We start from the raw sequence: 16615 nt of genomic DNA on the forward strand, positions 1-16615 counted from the left end.
AAAATAACAAAACAAAAATCCTAAATAATGAATTTATAAATAGACTCCTAGGCTCTAGATAAAGAATAATTTATTTTGAATACACTTAAAAAAAATACTAAAACATATAATGATAAAACTAAAAAAATATCCTTTTTGAGTGGATTCTATTATGAGAAAATTTAATTTTTTTTCACCCGCACTCCTAATATCATGTTTGAATGAGGTGAGGAAAGTTTAGATTATGGAAGCGAAAAAGAGGGTAAGGGTAAAGAGGTTTTGTAACATCCCCTATTCGATTAATATTTTAATCGAGTCGGAAATACCACACACTAAATTATTTCATAATCGTTTGAAAATAACTTTATTTTATTTAATATTAGACTACTAAATTAAAAAGTAACATTTTATTTGCATAAAAGGGAGAAACTGATGGAATCTTCCCTATTTTACTATATACCTCAAAAACTGTGAATTAATTAAAAATTGAAAATACTTTTAATAATTTAAAACAATGTAGGATACTCAAATATGAGTTACCTTCATGAAGAAAAGGATGATAATATATATATATTCCATTTGCAAGCTGCATTAACAATATATATGTAGAACTACTAGTACTCCAAAGTGACTTTGATTGTCTGACTATAGATCCATCCCTCTTCAACTGTTCAACTATCTACGATCTGTGCAAGGAAAAAGAAATTTCTACGCACTAAGCTACTTGCTTACTGATACTCACTATCATACAAATTATAGGTTATTATAAAAGAAGCAACATGGTAATAACGAGTATATATATATATCATGCATTATAAATGTAAATAAAGTGCGAGAGCATAAAGGAAACAATGCAATTATCAGAAGACATTAAGCGTACTGTGATTCTCAATCATAAAGTATATTTATTGTTAAAAATGTTGTCTTAACGTAGTTTTGATTTAAATGCCAACCCTTATAAGTTTAACAAACTCAAATAGCTAAACAAGGAATGATTATATTTGTATGCACCAAGTACAAACTATAGGCCTAGAGGCTGATAACTATAGTGGTAGGCACCATTGCCATACCAAAAAGCACCTCAACGTAACCCTCGAATCATATAAATTGTAGCGTAGTACTACTAATGTGTATGACATACCACATCCTTATGCTAACTATCAATTTTTATGAAACTCACTAGGGCCAATAGTATTTATATTAAGTATTTGCATTTTTTTTACACATAATTGTGCATTCAAGTTTAAATAATAAAATCCTCTTGACATCTATTTCGAGTGTACAACTACTAGCAACTTCATACGAATACATGCATAACAATTTATTAGTTGCCATAATATGTATACATAACTTATATGTACATTTACTTAGTAAGTAAACATATTAAATAAATCAATTTATATTTTTCACCTAGAGGGCAGATTTCTGTTCAATTTTGTAGCCAAATTTTAGCATGGTTTAAAGCATATTTAACTCATAAAATTTGTTTCTCTATGACCTAACTTTCTAAAAAAATAAAGATCAACTCATTTGGATAACTATAACTCAAGTTATAGTGCATTCTCTCTAGGTTGCAAATGGTGCAACTAACAACCTTGGTTTGGTCACCTATGCTTGTATTGACTTGTGTAGCTTTAAATATAAGGTTAACAACATAATTTGGCAAAATTATCTTCTATAAATTTTTAGCTCTATATTAGTTTTAATTTGATATAAATTTCAAGTTAAATGGACAATCCTAGATCAAGTTATGCTCATTTATCTCCTAACTGCCTATAACCATTTAAAATTAAGTTTCAGGTTTAGTATTATTCACATGTACTATTCACATGTATTATTCATTCTGATTTGAAGAACAAATTCCAATAAGAATTAGGCTAATATCTCTTCTAAAAAGTTATAAGACAGTGCCATATGATTCATTTGAGACATGTTTTAGACCATTTAGACCTATCTAACTCCATATATGCATTATTTACCAAAATTGTACATAGGGCATCAATTTCGCAACAATAGTAATTTTAATCTTAAATAAGTTTTATTTGATTTATTATTTTAACCTAACTATATGCATGGGTATTTTTTATAATATATTAGCTTTCTAAAGCATCAATAATTACCTAATTTGGATAATTATAACTCAACTTATTGCCAATTAAACTAAGACGATAAAAAATAACACTACAAATCCAACATTATCTTTTCCTTTAAGCCAACTTTATTCCTATATTTCAAGCCTTTAATCACAGGATTGGACCTTATAGTCTTCATGAAAGTTATAGTTATATGTCTCAAGATTATTTTAGTATAAATTACATAGCAATTAAATATTTTCATCACAAGTTACAATATCAATAATAAGGACTATTCAAACAAATTTACTAATTTTAGCATCACAACACAATCTTAATGAACTCAAATCAATTCTCATTCCCATGCATATGAATCACTCAAAAACATCTAAATATAGTAAACTTACACATTTTTACTCAATAAATACAATTAATTGACATACACAAATTAAAGGTTAAGTGAGCACAAACTAAAGTAAGCTAGTTGCTCCTAGTTGACTTCTTTCTCCTTTCCCTTTGGCTTGGAGCTTTGGGAAGCTTCTCCTCTACAATTCGAACAACCAAAACATCACATTAAAGTGCAGTGCAATTTAAACTCTATTCAGGTCTATTCTAAAGTCATGCAAGGTAAGAGAACAATTCCTATTAGTAATATGTCCTACAGCCCATCGGTTGGTTGTAGTTAGATATTATATTTCTGTATTTTTAAGTGTTTAATACATTTTAATAAAGGCATCTATTTATATTTAATATAAAGGTTAGTTCATGAAACTACATTATTATGTAAAAAAAATTATAAAGTGCTTATAATCGTGAGATTTCTATTGCATTTCAGAAATGTCTCTAAATGTTCTTATTAATTGTTCTTATCGTTATTGGACAACGATTAGAACTGTTGAGATTGATACATATTATGTTCTTTCTTTTTAGAGGAGCAACTAATCTCATAGGTTGATATATATGAAATATCTAAAACTAATATGTAGGTACTTATTTTATAAATAAGTGCATTACTTATTTTATAAATGAGTACACTTAACTGACCTGCCTGAAAAATTCATATGGAGAATAATGTGTGTCTATGGATTACTCAAATGATAGTTGTATAAGATTCTTTGAATTGAAATCAACAAATCATCTTATATAGAGACTTCTATGTTTTGATTCATCTTACACATTACTTAGTTCATGAGTAATAAATAGAGATGAATTGGATATAGTAGAAACTGTATGAAAGTGTTTACGTAATTGAGATAGGATTCATCACTCTAGGTTTTCTTAAGGAATGTTCTATTTATTCTCTGGTTCGTTGATAATGAAATCCTTGCGCAAGGTGGAATGAAATTAGTAAATTAGATTTGAAATTTCATTCAATAGGTCAATAACTAATAAATGAGAACTAATATGATTTAACATAGTAGACACGCTCTATGTATTAAATATTAAATCGGGACATTTGTGATAAAGGGATATTAATTATACTGAGAAATTATTGACTGAAAGGTTAAGTCAAATCACTATTGACATTCCAAATATTTGGGTAGTCTTAGCATGTTGTTAGATAATATTATTGACCTTAAAATTAACTAATTAGTTAATTATATTTGTTGCCAACATATTTGGAACCTAATGCGTCATACACATAAAGAATAACATAAAAAAATAAAATGAGAAGTCAAATCAAGTAGGACTTGATTGCATATAAATTTTATGATATTAGGATAAAATTGTAATTTAAAAGAATTACAATTTTGACCTAATTAATTAAGTAGGTGTAACGACTCAAAAACTAGACCGCTGCTGGCGCCAGGGTTTAGATCGACTCAATGTCGCCAGAGCCCGTAACAAGCCTGCTATACATCCTATTACACCTAATATAATATCAAACATGATCATAAAAACATATAAAAATATTTCAATCTCATGAACTAAAACTCAGCATGTACATGCAACATAATTGAAAATATAAAACCCATACTAGAGCACTCATCAAATACTCCAATGTGGTCATCATTACATACCTCAATTTGGTCCAAACAAAACTTAAACTTTAAAACTTTTACATAATAAGATCATAAACAAGTGATTATAAAAAGAAAATTCGAGCAAAATATAATTCTAATCCACATTATGTATTACATGTCTACAACTATACTATTACATCAAAACTATACCATATAACACTGCTGACCTCCCGAGCTAACTTTGGTCCTGCAAACCTGAGGTTAGGGGATAAGGATAAACTATAAGAGCCTAGTGAGCAGAAAGATAATCATAAAATAGTTTAATAAAACATATGATTATATGAATAGATCACAACACAAATAATACATATCAAGATGGACTGTCACCAGTAACTCTCCATAATTTCAATAGTGCCCAACCCACAACGGGTGCTCCTCAGGACTTCCTCTTAAATATAATATAATATATCTATAGTGCCAAGGGTGTAGAATGGACAACCCTAGTTTTTCTCTTACATAATGCCAAGGGTGTAGAATGAGCAATCTTAGTATTTCCGAAACATAATGCTAGGGGCATAGAATGGGCAACCCTGGTCTTTACCATATCCGTCATAATATATAATAGCATGGTCGAGGGCTAGTGAATCATCCAAAATCCATCCACAATAACAATGAATTGTGCAATGCATTATATTCGTGAATTCTAATGCAAAATAATCTAATCATATACATATGGCATTCGTGAATGCATGAGCATACTTAAAATGTTTGATTTATTTAAAAAAATAGTTTAGTGTAGTTCTACTCACTTCTGGCTGATGCAAGCCTATCTTTGAAGCAGTTATCTCATTGTTGGCCTCTACAGTCTCTTAAGTCTGATCTATACAGATGGGTTAAATGAGGGGTCAAACATAACTTTTACAACTCTTATAACTACCCTAAAAAACTCCTATAAACATATAAGAAAATATGCAGAAAATGAGCTGAAAACAACTAGACAAGGGACTTTCGGCAGCTGGTTCGGTGGCTTAAAGTCCCCTTACAATCCGAAGGTCAAACCTTTGGAGGCAAGTTAGAAAGCCTTCATAGGCAGGTTTGACGACCGAATATGGATTCTTTTGCAATGCAAAATCCGATTCTGCCTCAGCCAACAGTCTCAAATATGATAATGTTGGGAAATCCCGAGATTAATTGCAACCCAAAGACGCAGCGAAAAAATAAAATTTCTCTGATTTCCTTTTCCCAGAATCTGAGTGCTTCGTTTAATTCACAAGAAGAATATGAGACTAACATGTTAATCTCGTCCAAAAGATATAATGGTAGACTGATGGTGCTGCTTTTTCAAACGAACACCCTCACTACAAAAAAACTGTGAAATTGCGACCAAAATTTTTGGTCGCTATATAGCGACCAATTAGCGACCATTCTGCTACTACATGAATGAAATAATATTTTTATTTAACAAAAAGCTCAACGACCAAAAATTGGTCGTTATTTGGTCGATATTTAGCGACCAAATTTAAAATGGTCGCTAAATTTAGCGGGAATTAATGGCGCGAACCATTTTGCGACCATATTTAGCGACTAAACTAATTAGTCGCTAAATAGCGACCAATCAGCAACCATTTCATTTTTAAAATTTTAATTTAATTTTTAATTAAATTTTATTTTATTTAAAATTTTAAAATTTAAATTAAGTGATTTGAATTGGGTATACAAAATGACGTCGTTTTGATAATTTAAGGATACTATAACCTGATCTCTAATTTCTAATCCCTAATCCTTAATAAAATTAACCATAATCCCTAATTCTTAATTTTAATCTATAATCCCTAACAAAATTAACCCTAATCCCTAGAGGTGAGCAGAAATTGGTTTAAACCGAAAAAATCGACCGTACCGAACCGATTTGAAAATTTGGTTCGGTTTTTTATACATTTCGGTTCGATTCGGTTTTTAATTTTAAAATTTTTTATTATTTCGATTCAGTTCGGTTTTGATCAGAAAAAACTGAAAAAACCGAACCGAACCGATTAATGATAATAATTTGTTTTTTCATTAATATAGAGAAATTAAATCATATTAAGATTAAAATATTTTAATTAAATTTAAAAATACAAAAAATAAAGTGTAAAAAATAAAAAAATTATTAAAAATCGAAACCGATCAAACCGAACTGAATCAAACCGAATCAGACCGGTTCGGTTCGATTCGGTTTCTGACCAAAATCGGTTCGGTTTGATTTTCATAAACACTAAAATTTCAGTTTTCGGTTTATTCAGTTTGGTTCGGTTTTGAACCGAACCGACCGAATGCTCACCCCTACTAATCCCTAATTTCTAATCTCTAATCCCTAATCCCTAATCCCTAATTAACTATACTAACAAAACTAACCGTAATCCCTCATTTATTTTTTTCATTTTACTCAAGTCACACTTCCCTCTCTCCGTTAGGGATGTAAACGGGTAGGGTATCTGCGAAAATTAAACTACCCGAATCCGAACCCGATTTATATTAGTAATATCTGAACCCGTTCCGAACCCGAATAAAAATTAATTTAAACTATCCGAATCCGTTACAAACCCGATTATTATTATCCAAATAAAACACGAACCCGTTTAATTTTATATATTTTAATTAATAATTTATATAAAAAATATTTTTCATTAATAATTTTCATTTAAAAAATCTAATATTTCTAAAGAATATTTAAATTTAAATTTTTAAATAAAAATATATAAAAAAAATTATAAATATTATTATAAAATATATTTTTTATATTAAATTAATTATTTATATAAACGGGTTCGGGTAGTGGATACCTGTACATAAAATCCGAATTCGATCCGAATCCGCAACGGGTATTATTTTTAAAACCCGAACCTATTCCAAAGCCGATTATAACTACTCAAATCCGTTCTATTAGGGTTCGGTTCAGTTTTAAATTCAAAATTTTCGATTAAATCGAACCGAACCAAAATCACCTATACTACTTCGTTTTGAAATGTACCCTTATTTGCCCTAAATCTAAAAGTCAGTAGAGAAGCTAATCTCCATTCCACGCCGCCTCACATCACACATGCCTCTGCCTCCTCTCCTCACTGTCGCTCTCTAGTCTCTCTGTCACTGGTGGATTTGTAGTTTTCTCCCAAGGTTTTTTCAATTTCTCTAGCTTCTAACCCAAATCCTCTCTCCCAGTACTTGCTTCTTTGTGTTGTTGACATTTTTTTCGCTTTCTGATGTGTTGCATGCAAGAAGAGCCTCTTCGCGGCCTCCACACAATCGTCGGCGTCGGTCGTCGCTCTCCACGCAATCGTCGGTCGTCGCTCTCCAGTCCATCGGCTCTCCGCGCCGTCAGCAACTTGGTTGTCCTCAATCCTCTGTCTTCCTCAGTTCAGTCCTCAGTCCTCATCAGCAACTGTAAAAGGTAAGTAATTTTATTTTTATAAAGAGTATGTTCTGAAAGGAGAGTGTTTATGATATGCAAACACTATCTGTAGACACAAATGATATTTGTTCATTGTGAAATGCATCCAGGCATGCTAGCTTCTACATCGAGCCATTGAATTGGGGATTTTTGTATCTGGTTCTTTGTTTTATAGTCGTTTTAGAAGGCATAAGGGGAACTGTTTTGGGTCTTTTATAAAAAGTCATTTTGAAATAAATGAATTCACGACAAAAGTGGCTTTATTTTGCAAGAATTCTGACTCATTTAATGAAGTGTTCTATTGAAAACCCTTAAAAACAACCTACTTTAACTCACATTTATTTGTAAATAAGGGCAAAATAGAAAATGAGGACGTTAATTTTAGTTGTTAGCTGTTCCAAAAACTAGAATTCAAATGAACTCTCATTTTAAAATTGATTCTGGACACATGAATTTTCTTATAAAATCGTTTTTATTGGATTCTTTTATGTATATCAAGTCTGACAATGGAGCACCTTTTATATTCACTGGTGGCAAGTGATCTTTGATTTCCGTTTTTTGGCACTTCTGGCTATTGGAGGCTCATTAGCTGGTTCACTCTTGTGCTTCTTAAATGTACTTTCTTCTACCCAGCATTTATCAACTTCTTTCATTCAGTCGCATAGAATTGGAATTTACATTAATTAATTATGATGGTAGAGCTTTAGTATTTTGTCCAAAGGAGTTTATTGGCTTTCTCTCCCACAGTGAGAGGCTGAGTACACCTGCCTTTCTCTGCATAAGTTGGTAGCTGCTTTTGATACAAAACTTGTGTTGTTTTGGTCTTTTGAGAGGGTTGTGCTTTGAAATGTGAACTAATAGCTCTAGCTTAAGTGTATGAATTGCAGTTAAATCAACATTAATAGAAAATTATGTGCAGAATGAGATTAATTCTGTCACCCCTTTTGATCTATTGCAGGGTTGTGTTTACATTTTTGATGCATACAAAGTTTATTGGAGTAGCTGTGTTAAAGGAATTCACACTGGACAGATGGTTCTGCGCTTAGTCGAAGCTATTGGTAAGCTTCTCTAAGAATTAGTTCAATGCTTTGTTTGATTTTTCTAGTCTTAAGAGCATTCATGTTAATTTCACAAAATATTTTATAGGGGAACTAATTTTGAGAATACACATATGTAGGGTGCTCTCAATCAATTTTCATGTATTGAATTTTGTCACTGAAGTTCATTCTCAGAAGTCCAATTTATGCTGTTTCCTATTTTAAATCCGAAATATGAAGTTTCTGTTGAAGATGAACATTTATGCTGATATATCTATGCTGAATGCAGATGTTTATCTTGCTGGAAATGTGATGCTAATCTTCGGCATGGGCTTATACGGATTTTTATCAGCAATGTGCCTCCTGATGTTCCTTCCCATGTCGACCGAGCCCTAAAAGGCTCTTCCCTATTTGGAATGTTTGCTTTGAAGGTAAATTTCACTCCCTGAGAAACTTGCTCACTTTCCAGGAATTTTTCTGATGCAATTGAAAGAATTTTTTTGGGGTTTGCAGGAGAGACCAAAGTGGATGAAGATTAGCTCACTTGATGAACTGAAGACAAAAGTAGGACATGTTATTGTTATGATTCTTCTGGTGAAGATGTTTGAGAGGAGCAAAATGGTGAAAATAGCTACAGGAATTGATTTACTAAGCTATTCTGTTTGTATTTTCTTGTCATCTGCTTCTTTATACATCCTTCATAATCTGCACAAGTCAGATTAAGGGTAGATGTCAGAATTCAGATTTATAAAAACTTGCATATATTGTATTTATTAATTTATTGTTAGTATTAGTTTTGATCTTCGAGAAATGTACACTATATTTTTGCAGTTTCCTGAAATGAATGATAAGGATATGTTTTTAAAAGTAAAAAAGTCAAAAGTTCTGCGTTTGCCGGGAGTCGAACCCGGGTCTATTGCTTGGAAGGTAATTATCCTAACCGTTGGACTTAAATCGTTTTATAGTAAAACAAAATTATTGTTTTGATTATTCAATTTCAAATAAAATACCAAAATATTTTTAATATTTAAAAAAAATAATTAATTAGTCTCTCTTTTAATTTCACCAATTTACTTTCACACAGCGATCAAATGCTTTTCCCTGAGGCGATCAAATAATAACGAAATAGCGACTAAACTAGCGACCAAAACAGCGACCATTTAACGACTGAAATTTAACGACCAATTTACTTCCACACAGCAACCAAATGCTCTTCCTTGAGGCGATCAAATAACAACGAAATAGCGACCAAATTAGCGACCAAAACAGCGACCATTTAACGATCAAAATTTAACGACAAAACAGCGACTAATATTTCTAATACCTAATTTGCCATGACACCAAATTAGCGACCAAAAAATGGTCGCTGATTGGTCGCTATTTTAGCGACCAATTTCCAGATTGTCGCCAAAAATTTAGCTACTGGCCAAACACCGACCATTTAATTTTGGTCGCTAAATGGTCGCTATTTCATAATAGCGACCAAATTTTGCCTTTTAGCGACCAAAATTTTGGTCACTAAATCACTGTTTTTTTGTAGTGCTCTATGGTATCCACACGAACGTCTTCTATCCTTCTAGAGTGCTAGCTCTCTTAAAGATAGATAGATTATGTGCTCCACAATCTGCAGATTATTTAAATATTATTATCTCATAATAATAAATGATTAATAATAATAGCACTTTATTATTATTAATTAATGATTAATAATAATAACACTTTATTATTATTAATTATATTAATGATTAATAATAATAACACATTATTATTATTAATTATATTAATGGGCTTTGAGCTTTTAGCCCATTAATATGTCATAGCACATCAACAACGTTCTTTTGTGTGTGACCCAATAGGCTCACATTAATTGGTAATAGGCTCAGTCCCACAAGGCCCATAAGTCATAAGTGGCCTCTAGCAAGACATTATGACTACCCAATTAATATGAGGATCAATAGTCCGATAAAGCCTAATAAATAGAACATGTATTAATCCCTTTGTCACACGATATCTAGTTTGAACATAAATCATGGTCAATGTCAAACTTATAATGTTCAAACTTATGATTTCTCCATCTCTAAGTAGACTGATAAATTCAAATGATATTGATCACACTATCAATTCATTTGAGCACGGCCATGCATTTCTCAGTCTCACTTATCGAGGGGCCCAGAAGATATCTCTATTAGAGAGGAACAAATCCTATCTTGATTGTTCAATATCCTCTACATAATTTCTATTATGCTCAATCATAACCTTTATGATTGTCCGATTAAAGACAATGTTTGGTTATGTCAAAACATAACAGTCCTTATGTTGGAAACTATGACAATCTCAAGTCAAAGGATTAAGACATAACTATTTTGAGATTCACTTATGACAATAACCCATGTAGTGATCTCAATGCGGGTCGATCCAATACTTTATTTTCTAACAAGTATCTATAATTATTGAATTATATCAACATATACATAATCATCTCATGATTATCAATCAATAATCATACTAGTTATATTTTATTATTATCAACATTATTATAAGTAACCAGGGATGATAATCATTATTATGTAACATGCAAACAAATAATAATGATAAAAATCTCTTTTATTAATAACCAAAACGACATACAAAAAGGTCCAAGATAATGGCCTAGGGCATATACACTAACAGATAAAACCCTCATGCAACAGCTCAAAAGCATACATTTACAACTCAACACACCAAGAACCACTTAAAACTAACCTAAATTTCAACATGCATCATCAAAACAAGAAATCATCCACTATCTCAAAACTAAAAACTTAAAATCCAAACTTTGTATGCATTATCAAACATTGAAACAACTTAAAATTTCTTTAAAAACTCAAGCAACAGAAGAGAGGTAAGGATTATAACTTATCTCTTGGAGACACAATGGTCACAGCAATCAAGGACTCAAAAAAGAGGATAAGATGAACTCCAAAGGGTCCCTAAAGGCTCAAACTCGAAAAATTCAACTTGATTCTTCAAAACAAAGGTAAAACCCATGAATTCATAAAGGATTTATGGAAAAATCAAAACAAAAATCATCAAGAGGTCTTAGGTTCACCTTTGCTGAAAGAAAAGAGAAGAACTCTCAAAATTTGGGTCTGCCAGCTTGAGTTCGGCGGCCGAATCTTAATGATTTGAAAATCATTTTTTTAACACATTATAAAATGCTTAAAATTCATTTTATAAAAAATCTATTTTACCCTTCTAAAATTTCTAATTTTGGAATTTTGGATTCCAATGTAGATTTTTTTGAAAAGTTAGAATTTCAACACCGAAGTTTAGTTGGATATTACAATACAGAAGAAATTAAAATTGTCTAAGATTTATATGACTTATTTATTAAAGTTTTAGATATAATTGTAACTTATTTATTTAATTAGTTAAACAAATAAATAAATAATATTATACTTAAATTCTAGGGTTTTAATATATAAGGACCTCTTATGAAAAGTCGGGTGTGATAGACTTTGGTGAGTCTCCATAATTTGTAGGAAAAAGTAAAGGGCCCGCATTCAAAACCTCTTCTCTTTCTCGATCCTTAGAATGATTCTAAGTTTTTTTATTAGTATTCCGTATGAATATCCTTAGAGAATGTGCACTTTGACGGTTTATGGTTTGCAATAATCAACTGAAACGAACGATCTCACATTTTGCTGCAAAGAAAATAAAAGATATTTATTTTCTTCACTCCTACTCTGTTTTATTTGTTTAAACGTGATCCATTTTTGTGAAAAAAAATTTTTTTCCTATTCTTTCCGCTGCATTTAATATGATTAAATTCTAATACTAGTATTAGAGTGTTAATTAAAGTATAATAGTCCATTATGTTTATTATTGGGTTAATTAAAATTAAACTGTGTATGCTAATAAATTTTGGTGTTCTTTAAAAAATATTTTTCTAGATTTATTGTCACGAAAAATTACTTGATTTGGAATCAAATTGTTTTTTAGTTCTTTGATCAAAGTTAATTTTTGTTGGAAATTGTTTACAATAAATCGTGTTGAAGGGAGAACACAATCTCAGGATTACCGCATGTCCAGGTTCGTTAGTCGACAAGGGACGTGCACAGCGGCCGACGCAAGCCTATGGACCGGCGTTGCATGGACGGCATGCACAGTGGTCACAGTGTGGACCCAGCAGCCTAGACGTCGCTGGGGAGGAATTGCTGTGAAGACCAAAATTTCCTTCGTGATGTTGCCGATCTCAAGGACGCCGGCATCGTTGTACAGGTGCCGCTAAAAGCGCAAGTGTTGCACTGTCTCGGCGACCTGTGTTGGCGGCTGGAGCGTCCAACGGGCTTCTGTGTAGAAGGGGGCGCCGGCTAGGGCATCTTCCGAAGGAAGAAGATGAAACTCTTAGCCAAATTATGATTTGGTCCCTGTACTTTTTGAAAATTTTTCAAAGTTGTCCTTTGAGGGCTGAAAATAATTTTAAAAAAAATTCAGTCTATAAATTAAATAGTTATTTAATTTTAAATAGTTTTTATTAATTTAGGTCATTTAAATATTTTAATAGTAATTAAAAATTAATTTTAGTGTAATTTTTAACTTGATTAGAGACATGAATAAAATTATTTTATTTATAAAATTAATTTTAAAAATTAAAAATATTAAAATAATTTTAAAATTACTGTTAAAATTAATTTTCTAATTGATTAGAGGTATGAATAAAATTATTTTATAATATAATTTGTGAAATTTTATTCGAGAATTAAATATTTTTGTTTTAATAATATTATTTTTTATTAATCATATTATTTGTCGCTTATTTTTATTTTTATATATACTAATTTTATACAACCTACATTGCAGGTTTAATATTCGTAAAATATATTTATGTATATATATTTATTATATATAAATTATTATTATTTAATAATTTTATATTCACTTTTTATTCTTTTAATAATATATGATGACCGCTGGATTTCGTCATCCCAGTTTGGGGCTGGACCCATGACAATAGCCCATTATTTGAAGGCCTTCGAGTCTCCCACATGAATCAGGTCCGGTCCGCTCAGCTTTAAGACCGAACTCCAGTTATCTTCCTCAACTAGGCCGACCCAGTCCACACGGCCCATCAAACAGATCCTACCTGGGCTCAACTTTAATCCAATCCTCGGGTCCAGCTTAGAATCAGGAAGGGGACTGATCCATCCGCCTTGTGGGTCCATCCACATGCGTGCCCGAGGGGAATCAGAGGCCGTTACACATGGGACAGGAATCTGATATCCTCGTACGATTATATCAATATGGTAGAGACAGGTGGCCCAATAGAAGTCGGGCCGTTACACGTCACTGACAGACAATGGAAACAGATAAAAGGAAGAAACATTCTCTTCTTGAGAGCCCTTTTTTCAGCCAAGCTTACAGAACGCTTTGTAAATCCTATTTTCTGGATCTCAGATCATCAATTGGCGCCGTCTGTGGGAACGAAGGAGATCTTTTCATCACCGGAGTTCCACTCTAAACAAACCCACTGAGATCCACGATGGCTAATCACAGTGAAAACAACAATCTTAACACTCCCAATGACCTGAGCTCCACCCAAAAGGGGCAGCAATTCTCTTTTTCCAGTCCTACAACTCCAAACAATCAACCACCCATCCCTTTCAACCCCTTGCCAAGCCCGGCGGGGAATGTGTCCACCGCTGCCTTGTCCAACCAGGACCTCCAAGCCATCGCCCTCTAGTTACAAAACACCGCCCACTGGTTGGGGCAGATAATGCAACAACGGGGCCTCAGCACCCCAGTACAGGTGTTGCCGGTGGTGGAAGAGCCTCGGACCAACGAACCTCAGCCTACCTTCAACCATCCCCAAACTGTCAGCCAAGAAACCGGAGACGGGGGGAGAAGAGCCGGAGAAGAGGAAGAGCCGGAAGCTCGAGTTCAGAGGGTGAGGGAGTTGATAGAGAATGATAAAGTTGATAGTTATTCTGTCGGAACCACCGGAAGAAAGGGGAACGAGACATAGGAGGAGGAAGGTCGCGCGGAGAAAAGGCCTAGGCAGGAAGAAGAGAGCGTAGACCAAAAGCTGTAGAAGATGAGAGAGCAACTTTTGGCTGAGTTAGGGGCGAAAGACCCCAGCCAAACTCTTCTGCCTACCTCTTCACCCTTCTCAAAGTGGGTGCAGCAGGAGACCGTCCCGAAGAAATTTATGATGCCACCTATGGCGGCGTACGACGGAGCTGGAAACCCCCGGGAGCATGTCTTGAACTACAAGACTTTCATGGAGCTGCAGACTCTGTCAGATGCCTTGATGTGCAAGGTATTCCCGACGACGCTCTCAGGGCCAGCACGGGCATGGTTCAACAGCCTCAGACCGGAAGCATAAGAAGCTTTGGAGATCTGGCCACCCACTTCATTAGCCGGTTCATCACCAGGATGCCTGCAGACAGAAAGACGAGTTATCTAGAAACAGTCAGGCAGAGAAGGGATGAATTGCTCAGGGAGTACGTTGCTCGTTTCAATACGGAGGCCTTGCAAATTCCCGAGCTGGATGAGGGTAGAGCAGTGGAGGCTATGCAGAAAGGGACGACTTCACCCGAGTTCTTTGGCTCGTTGAGCAGAAAGCCTCCTACCTCACTGGCCAAGCTGATGAAGAGGGCAGAGAAGTACATCAGGCAGGATGATGCCTTAGTAACAAGCAGATTTGCCAGGGGAGCGACGGATAAGGGGAAAGCCCTGGAGGAAAGGAGGCCGGAGAGGCACGAGAAGAAACACGGCAAGAAACCTGAACTCTACAGACAACCATGGGAGAGAAGGGACCAAAAACTCCCCCCTCCTCGGGCCTTAGAATAGAAGACACTTCCCCCATGGGTTCCAGAGAAGCCGACCCCACTTAATGCCTCCCGAGCCGAAATGATCATGGCCGTCCAAGACAAGGAACTCCTACAATGGCCCAGACCCATGATAACTGAAGCGGACCAGCGAAATCCCGACAAATACTGTCAATATCATCACACACACGGCCATGACACCAATAACTGCTTCCAGTTGATTGCTGAGATCGAGAGGCTAATAAAGAGGGGACACCTCAAGAACTTTGTGAAGAAACCGGAGGGACAAAGACCTCAGCCGAACCCAGCAACGCAAACACTCAGGAGAATGGGAGCGGGGCCAGTAAATGATGGGTCCAGTGGGACCATCAACATGATCGTTGGAGGAAAAGAAGGTTGAATGAGCCGGTGAAACAGAAGATGTACTTCCCTTAGAATATTTGTAAAAATAAATTCTTGTACTATGAAAACACGAATGAATGGAATAGCACCACCTTATGACAATGCAATAATTATCTCTATTACTGTGAGTATTAACTCTCTCAGAAAAAGAAAAAGAACAGGCATCAGAAGACCTCCTTGAGACATAGAGACCTCCTAGAGGTAGAAGACCGGGATCCCCAAGATCTCTCGGATTCAAGACCAGGATCCCCAAGATCTCCTGGCATCAGAAGACCTCCTTGAGACATAAAGACCTCCTGGAGGTAGAAGACCGGGATCCCCAAGATCTCCCGGATTCAAGACCAGGATCCCCAAGATCTCCTACCATCAGAAGACCTCCTTGAGACATAGAGACCTCCTAGAGGTAGAAGACTGGGATCCCCAAGATCTCCCGGATTCAAGACCAGGATCCCCAAGATCTCCTGGCATCAGAAGACCTCCTTGAAACATAGAGACCTCCTGGAGATAGAAGACCGGGATCCCCAAGATCTCCCAGATTCAAGACCAGGATTCCCAAGATCTCCTGGCATCAGAAGACCTCCTTGAGACATAGAGAACTCCTGGAGGTAGAAGACTGGGATCCCCAAGATCTCCCGGATTCAAGACCAGGATCCCCAAGATCTCCTGGCATCAGAAGACCTCACTGAGACATAGAGACCTCAGGAGGTATAAGACCGGGATCTCCGAGATCTCCCGGCACTAACACCAAACTGAGACATAGAGACCTCAGGGAGGTGGAAGACCAGGATCCCCAAGTTCTCCTGGCATAACAAGACCGGGATCCTCAAGATCTCCCGGCACAAACACCGAACTGAGACATAACGACCTCAGGGAGGTGGAAGTCCAGGATCCCCAAGATCTCCTGGCACCACAAACACCGAACTGA

General features: G+C 34.8%; 1 long non-coding RNA gene and 1 pseudogene across 1 annotated transcript; both read left to right on the plus strand.

The window, feature by feature from the left end:
• Positions 1 to 6986: 6986 nt before the first annotated feature.
• Positions 6987 to 7903, plus strand: LOC122721817. The gene is made up of 2 exons (XR_006348586.1): positions 6987 to 7168; positions 7274 to 7903. It is a non-coding gene; the product is annotated as an uncharacterized LOC122721817 (long non-coding RNA).
• A 49-nt stretch (positions 7904 to 7952) lies between these two features.
• LOC110600526 lies at positions 7953 to 9223 on the plus strand (annotated as a pseudogene).
• Positions 9224 to 16615: the final 7392 nt, after the last annotated feature.

Source organism: Manihot esculenta, chromosome 14 (genome assembly GCF_001659605.2).
Source record: "Manihot esculenta cultivar AM560-2 chromosome 14, M.esculenta_v8, whole genome shotgun sequence".
Taxonomy (NCBI): Eukaryota; Viridiplantae; Streptophyta; class Magnoliopsida; order Malpighiales; family Euphorbiaceae; genus Manihot; species Manihot esculenta.